The sequence below is a fragment of the Martes martes genome (genome assembly GCF_963455335.1).
Source record: "Martes martes genome assembly, chromosome: 4".
NCBI classification, from domain to species: domain Eukaryota; kingdom Metazoa; phylum Chordata; class Mammalia; order Carnivora; family Mustelidae; genus Martes; species Martes martes.
In genome coordinates this window covers 33,320,601-33,327,417 of record NC_137891.1, presented here as the reverse complement: position 1 = coordinate 33,327,417, position 6,817 = coordinate 33,320,601, and the positions used below count along the sequence as shown (strand labels likewise).

Here is a 6,817-nt window from a genome sequence, read left to right as displayed (position 1 = left end):
CTTCATTGTTATGTCCTGGCACCTAGTTCGGTGCCTGGTAGCTATCACCAAAAAACACGGAAGCTTTCTGAGCAAGGAGAGTCAGCACCTTCTCTCCTATAACTCAAGCCACAGGGTAGAGCTCTGGACCGCGTGCCCAGAGGCTGGTGTTCAGTCTGCCCTTCCCGTCACTGTTAAGCCTGGCGTTGATTTCTTCTCCATTCTCTGTTCCTCATTTTCCCTACTTGAATAAAAGATGTGGCTGAGCTCCTTTCTGGTGAGGTTTAACAACGGGAGCCTTACCAAGTACCTTAAGGCTCCTTGTTTCTTAAATTAATTAGAGAATTAATCAGTACAGTGTCGTCGAAGTCAAAGGAAATGTAAGTTTCAACAAGAGAATATTAATGTAAGTTTCAACAAGAGAACATTTGTGTCGACTAGTAGGGTGAGTGGGCTGTCACGGGACTTGGTGAATGGTGAACATCGGGACAAGTCCAGTTGTTGTGAGTGGATCCAGGAAGGCAAGGTTCTGAGGAGTGAATTGACAGGGAAGTAAATACAGACTCCTCTTCCAAACTGGGCTGGGAAGGAAGGACGACAAGAGTCAAAATAATTTGAGTCGAAAATAGGGTCAAGGGATCTCTTTAGTGTAGGAGAAACTTAAGCATACTTATAGGCAAAGGGAAAGCACTAATAATAATAATAGTACTTTCTACATTTACTGCATATTTATCATGTATTAGATGCTGAAATATTTTCTTTAAGCCCCCCGATGATCCTGTGAGGGAGACAAAATACTTTCAGCATTTTAGCGTTGATGACACTGTGGCACAGAGTTTCAGTGACTTGCCTGATGCCACCGTATAGATGACGGGACGGTCAAGAAACTGCGTCGGGTAAGTGGGGAGAAGGGGGCACAGGTAAGAGAAGAAAACAGGCATGGCTGGTGAGAAGATTCCATGGATTTCCCAGCTTCAGAAGTTCAGTGATATCCAAGACTGGACTGCAGTTTTGTGATCACTCCGCTGGACGTGATTTTCTAATGCCAAAACGAGACTCCCGTTCGCTTGGTATCTAAGCAGAATCATCAGACCTATGGCATGGCCGGAAATGTCCCCCAAGGGAGAGGAGAGACTGAATTCAGACCACAGAAGAATAGAGTTCCTTTATGCCCGCACCCCACCAAGCCCAGCTCCTTCATAAAGGGGGGATATTGTATGCCCGGAGTCTAGCACATTGCCTGGCACAAAGCAAAAGTGATCATTTGCCTCTGAGATGAGTGAGTGATGTGTTAAGCATAGGAGGGAGGGTGCAGTTACATCCCAGGGAAGGGCCCAGAGCCTTCTGCATGTTGGAAGTGATGCCAGGGCTTCACACCCACCATATCACACAGAAAAATGTATTTGGTTCTCTATACCCACCTCATTTCAGAAAAGATGTGAAGAAATGCTCTCACTTCATCCCCATCTCATTGCTTGGATGTCAGGAGTATTAATAACTTATACTTCCGGATCACAGAACTGAGGCATCATCAGGGGCTCAGGACTCTGGATTATCTTGAGGCATTGGAGATTTGAGGTCTTTTTAGAGGCGGTCACATCTAGAGGGTTTGCTGTACTGCTCAGATACTGGGGTTTCTACTTCAGAGAATTGGCCTCCCCATTTCGTTAGCGCGGCGAGTTTGGCGTTGGCCACCGTGGAGCTGTTGAAACCCAGGAATCTCGTACTTGCCGGAAGGGCCCCTTCCTCTTGGGTGACTGACCAGCTATAGATGCCAGGAAAGAAGTTCCTTGGTAATAGTCCTGAGCAGAGCTGACTTCTACCAGAGACCTCTGATTTGCTCACAGGCATCTCCAATGTAACATGACCAAAGCCCAGCCCGGGTCTGCCCCTCAGAGCTCTTGAGGTCGCATTTCTGCTGAAGACCCTTCAAAGGTTCCCGTTGCTCGTGGGATGACCATCAGCTATCCCGACTCCCCGCCTCCCTCTCTGTGTCTGTCTGTATGTCTGTCTCTCCCCCTCTCTCTCCCACCAGATACTCCAGCTTTTGTTCCCTTCCTCCTCCTTCCAGACCCTGGCCCTCCTCACCCCCAAGCACACACACTGTTCTCTGCAGGAAGACTCTTCCTGCCCTGCTTTGCCTGGTTATACCTACTTCAGGTCGCAGGTCCTTCGTCACCCTCTCTGGGAAGCCCTCCCTGGTCAGTCTCCAAATCATCAAGTCTTTTCCCTCAAGTTCTCATTTCCCTGTATACCTCTGCTTTGTCGTGCTTGGAACAGTGACAGACTTAGGCTGGTTTATGATTATTGGATCCATCTCTGTTTTTTTTTTTTTGTTTTGTTTTGTTTTTTCAGGAGGACAGGGGCTGTATGTGCTTTTGTTCACAATTTTATCTCTGGTGCCAATACCTGGCACATGATGAATACTCAGTAAATATTAGTTGCCCAAGGGCATGAGCCAGGAGTGGAACCCAGGGCAATGTAGCCTGTGGGGCTCTCTTTGCTCATCTCTCTTACATGGGGCGAGAAGATCTTTCTGGCTTTAAATCTCCATGTTGCTTTCATTTTCTGCCCGAGTGAAGTTTGTCTGATCTGTGTTTGAATGTAATGAAGAGTTCATCTGGGAAACAGCTCTCTCTCTCTTTTCTTTCTTAAAAAATTTTAATTTATTTTTAAAGATTTTATTTCTTATTTATTGGAGAGAGATTAAGAGAGAGAGAGAGACGGCAAGAGGCATAGGGAGAGGGAGAAGCAGGCTCCCCACTGAGCAGGGAGCCCCACTCAGGGGCCTCAATCCCAGGACTCTGGGATCATGACCTGAGTCAAAGGCAGCCGCTTAACCAACTGAGCCACCCAAGCGCCCCTCTTTCTTTTTATTCTAATACAAGCCTTGAGGCATAAACACCCAGAGTTTAAGTTTGGTTGTTGTGAAAATAAAATTTCAAAAACATTTATGACTTTGGAAGAATTCCAGAAATGTATTAATTTTGTGTATTGTTGACATCTCATGCCCCAATAATTACCTCAAATAATAAATTTTATGAGACCAAAAGACGTTATGTTTAGTTGGCTCATGAGAAAATTTGAGAACAGCAAGGTTTATTTCTCAAGTGGCTTCATAAATTACTGAGGCAAGAGGATGTGCTTCCCTGCCCCTCGCGGCTAATAATGTAATCACTTCTCAGTCCGCGAGCCAACGAGAAAGTAAATAGGAAGATTATAGTCCATCACTCACTGTGGAATTTCTTTTGTACCAGGGTTTGTTTCATCTTTCAGCTTTGGTTGTGTGACTTGGGTATTGAACAACCATGGCCACAAAGTATGACTCAGAGACTGTAGGCTCCTCGAATGGCATCAGATGGCTTCATGCTCCCTTGATGGAGAACAAAAAAGCAGTTAAGTTCAAAGAAATAACAGTAGCCAACATTGACTGGGGATTTACTTGGTGTTCGGTCTAGTGTTAACCGCTTACGCCTCACCCCAGCCCTGTCCTAGGTGTGGTTCAGAAACCGTTTACCAGGAAGACTTAATACACCTTGGAAACCCCCTTCCGGGTCATCCTGTGACGTATCTAGGGTCTGACCAGTTATAACTGATGTACCTCAGTTTCACCATGTGTACAATGGCGGCAACCTCAGTCCCCTTCTCGGAGTAATGCCAGAGGATGGTGTGAACTAATGCTTGTGAAGTCTATTGGGCTTTTTTTTTTTTTTTTTAGAGATTTTATTTGTTTATTTAACAGAGATCACAAGTAGGCAGAGAGGCAGGCGGGGAGGGGGGGTTGGGGTGGGGACAAGCAGGCTCTCCCCACTGAGCAGAGAGCCCGATGCGGGGCTCGATCCCAGGAACCTGAGATCATGACTTGAGCCCAAGGCAGAGGCTTAACCCACTGAGCCACCCAGGCACCCCTATCAGGCTTTAATAGGTAGACTTTTAATGACTGTTAGCGGCCATGATGTTTTCTGGCTTTAATGAGGTTCGGGCAACTGTACATCATCCAGGAGTGGGTTCTTTTGAAAATCTTGACTAAGGAATACACTATCATGGTCACATGCAGTCAAGTGGCCTGGGATTCCCATCCTGGGTCACCCACTGACCAGGTGAATGCCTTTGGATAATTCCTTAAATTCTCTGAGGCTTTGTTGTCTCATCTGTTCAATCAGGATGCTAATAATAGCATCTACCTCACAGGACTGTGGGGAGCATGAAATGGCGGTGTCTACACAGAGCTTAGCACCAGGCCAGACACCTCATAAGGCGTGTTAAGAATCTACTGAGCATATTTATAGGATCCATTACAAAAAAAGCCAAAGGTCCTATATTCCTGTGGAGACTACATCCTATTTTTAGGCAAAAAGCAGTCTTTAAAAAGCCCTGCTGATGCTTCCCTACTCCAGCAGCTTGTCGTGTAGCCCCTGTGGATCCCCGCGGGGCCACCAGGGCCAGCCCCAGGTCGTTCTTCATGGTTGGCCGCTGGGCTCACCTGTGCGTTTGTTGTACTCTGCTCCCCTTTCATTTTTTAAAAAATTTATTTATTTATTGGACAGAGAGAAGGAGGAGAGCACAAGAAGGCAGAGCGGCAGGCAGAGAGCGAGGGAGAAGCAGGCTCTCCACTGAGGCAGGGAGCCTGATGTGGGGCTCAATCCCAGGACCCTGGGATCATGACCGGAGCCGAAGGCAGAGGCTTAACCCACTGAGCCACCCAGGTGCCCCTCTGCTCCCCTTTCTGTAATGTATTTCTCTCTCTCTCTCTCTCTTTCTGGCAGACATGCGTGCCCTCAAAGAGCAGGATTTAAAATCCTGTTCTTCAGAAAGCCTTTCCAAATTCAGACATTTTCCCTTAAATCCCCTTAGCCGTGATACATGCATTTCCGCTCACCAAGCCCCTCATCCAGGTCTACCCTGTGTAAATCATCGAGCTGGTGTTTCCGAGGCATGAGCTGTTAAGAAATGGCCGCCGTCCTCAAGGAGCTTACAATGAACAATTTGCAGTCGCAAATATTTAGCACGATACATATAACATAATTATTTTATACTAGGTTATCATACAGGCTGACATAAAACATAGGCAAATGTAGGTCAAAATTGGCCATTTATATTTTTAAGAAACTTCCCCGACAGGCTAGAGATGCAGTCCTGACCCCTGAACACAAATAATAATTTATTGGAGTGCGAATTTTCACTCGTGAATATTTCTCTCCTCTTCCTTTGTCATCACCATCGTTTTCTTCTCTTATTCCTGAGACGAATTCACTGAGCACCTCAGTGTGCCACTCACTGTGCATTTGGGGCACAGTGGCAGCCCACACGGAGGAGTTTCCTTTAGGGTTCTATACGCAGTAGGCATTTAATAAATGATAAATTCATTCCTTTTTTTTTTTTTAACTTGTCTACAGATATTATGCAAAAAGAAGGAAAGGGAGAGAGTGGTACAAATCCAGCTTTTGTGACTTTAAGACCATGATCCTTCCCCATAGAATGCCTCTCCTTTGCAGTGGGCAGGCGGAAGCGAGAGAAAACGCTGGGAGAAGAGAGTAGAGCAGCCGGACCCGCTGGACCTGCAGGTGGCGCTTGAGAGCCAATCTCCATCCACCCCGTTTCAGCTTGTGGCCCTGTTGCCACCGTTCACAGGCACCTGCTGGGAGCTCCCATGCCCTCTGCAGACCTGGGCTGTGTTCTCACCCGGCGCCCGCTCTCACTCTGCCTTCTAGTCTAGGCTTCCACGCTCCTGAGACCGCAGAAGGGGCCGGCACCCCCAAGCCCGGGGAGCTCCCTTCCGCACGCACAGAGCAGAGTCAAGACTTGGGCCATCTCTGGGCGGCTTGTCTTTTCAGGAATTCACCCTCCCGCCCCGCCCCCGGCACAGTAATCTGAAGTACCTTGTGCAGACCTACAGGATGGGCTTCCTAACCCTCCCAGCAGCCTCGTGTGTTAGGTTAATCCTATGACCAGTCTCATCTTATAAAAGAAGACACCAAGGCTTAGTTAGATCAACCACACTGCTCAGTGAAGGGGAGCCTCATTAGCAAAACTTTCCACTTAGAGAACAATTTTCCAGAATCTAAGTCAGGGGGGAATGTGCACACTTTAGGGCCCACCAGCCCCACTCTTCTGCACGGCAGGCACGTCCCCTGGAGGGGTTCTCGCTGCAGCACAGGAGACCTGTGCGAATACGCTTAGAGCGGCATCGTGGGTGATAGAGCAAGACGACGGAAACAACCTAAGTGCCTATCAACAAGAAAATGGGTCAACAGATTGTGGTGTGCTTACACAGTGGAGTATTATGTGGCAATAAAATGGAATGAGAGTTAGACCGATCAAAACAAAGAACTCCCAAACACCTTGACTGCAAAAAGGCAGGAATCAAAACCATATGCACTAAAAAACAAAACAAAAAAAACCCCAAGGCATGCTATATGATGTTTCTGTAAGATTTCACTACATACGACACAATGCTTAGAGATCTGCGTATGTGTAGCAAGGGTATTAAAAGATGCACATGGGAGTAAAACACCAGACTCAGCCAGAATTCTGGTTCCCATAGGGGAGGAAGAGGACTGGGAGTGAAGAGGAATCCAGGGCGTTTCGACTGGGTTGGTGATGTTGTATTTCTTACATGGGATGATAGATATATAGATATATGATATATGATATATGATATATATGCATATATATATATATCTCAACTCATATTTTTATTTTAAAAATTACTAACGACCTCACAGTTAGTAAACGGAAGTGTTAGAGCCCACAGTTTTTTTGCTTTCCAGTACATCCTGCGGACCACTGCAGGAGGCAAGTAATGGAAGGTGAACATGAAGGAATGCTACTCTTTCCA

General features: G+C 46.7%; 1 protein-coding gene across 1 annotated transcript in view; it reads right to left on the bottom strand.

Annotated features, from left to right (window-relative positions):
- Positions 1 to 2,933: 2,933 nt before the first annotated feature.
- Positions 2,934 to 6,817, bottom strand: part of DPYS (dihydropyrimidinase) — an 82,711-nt gene continuing 78,827 nt past the window's right edge. The window contains exon 10 of the mRNA XM_080801509.1: positions 2,934 to 3,352. The gene's annotated coding sequence lies outside the window, so the exon portion shown is untranslated. The remainder of the gene's footprint in view (positions 3,353 to 6,817) is intronic.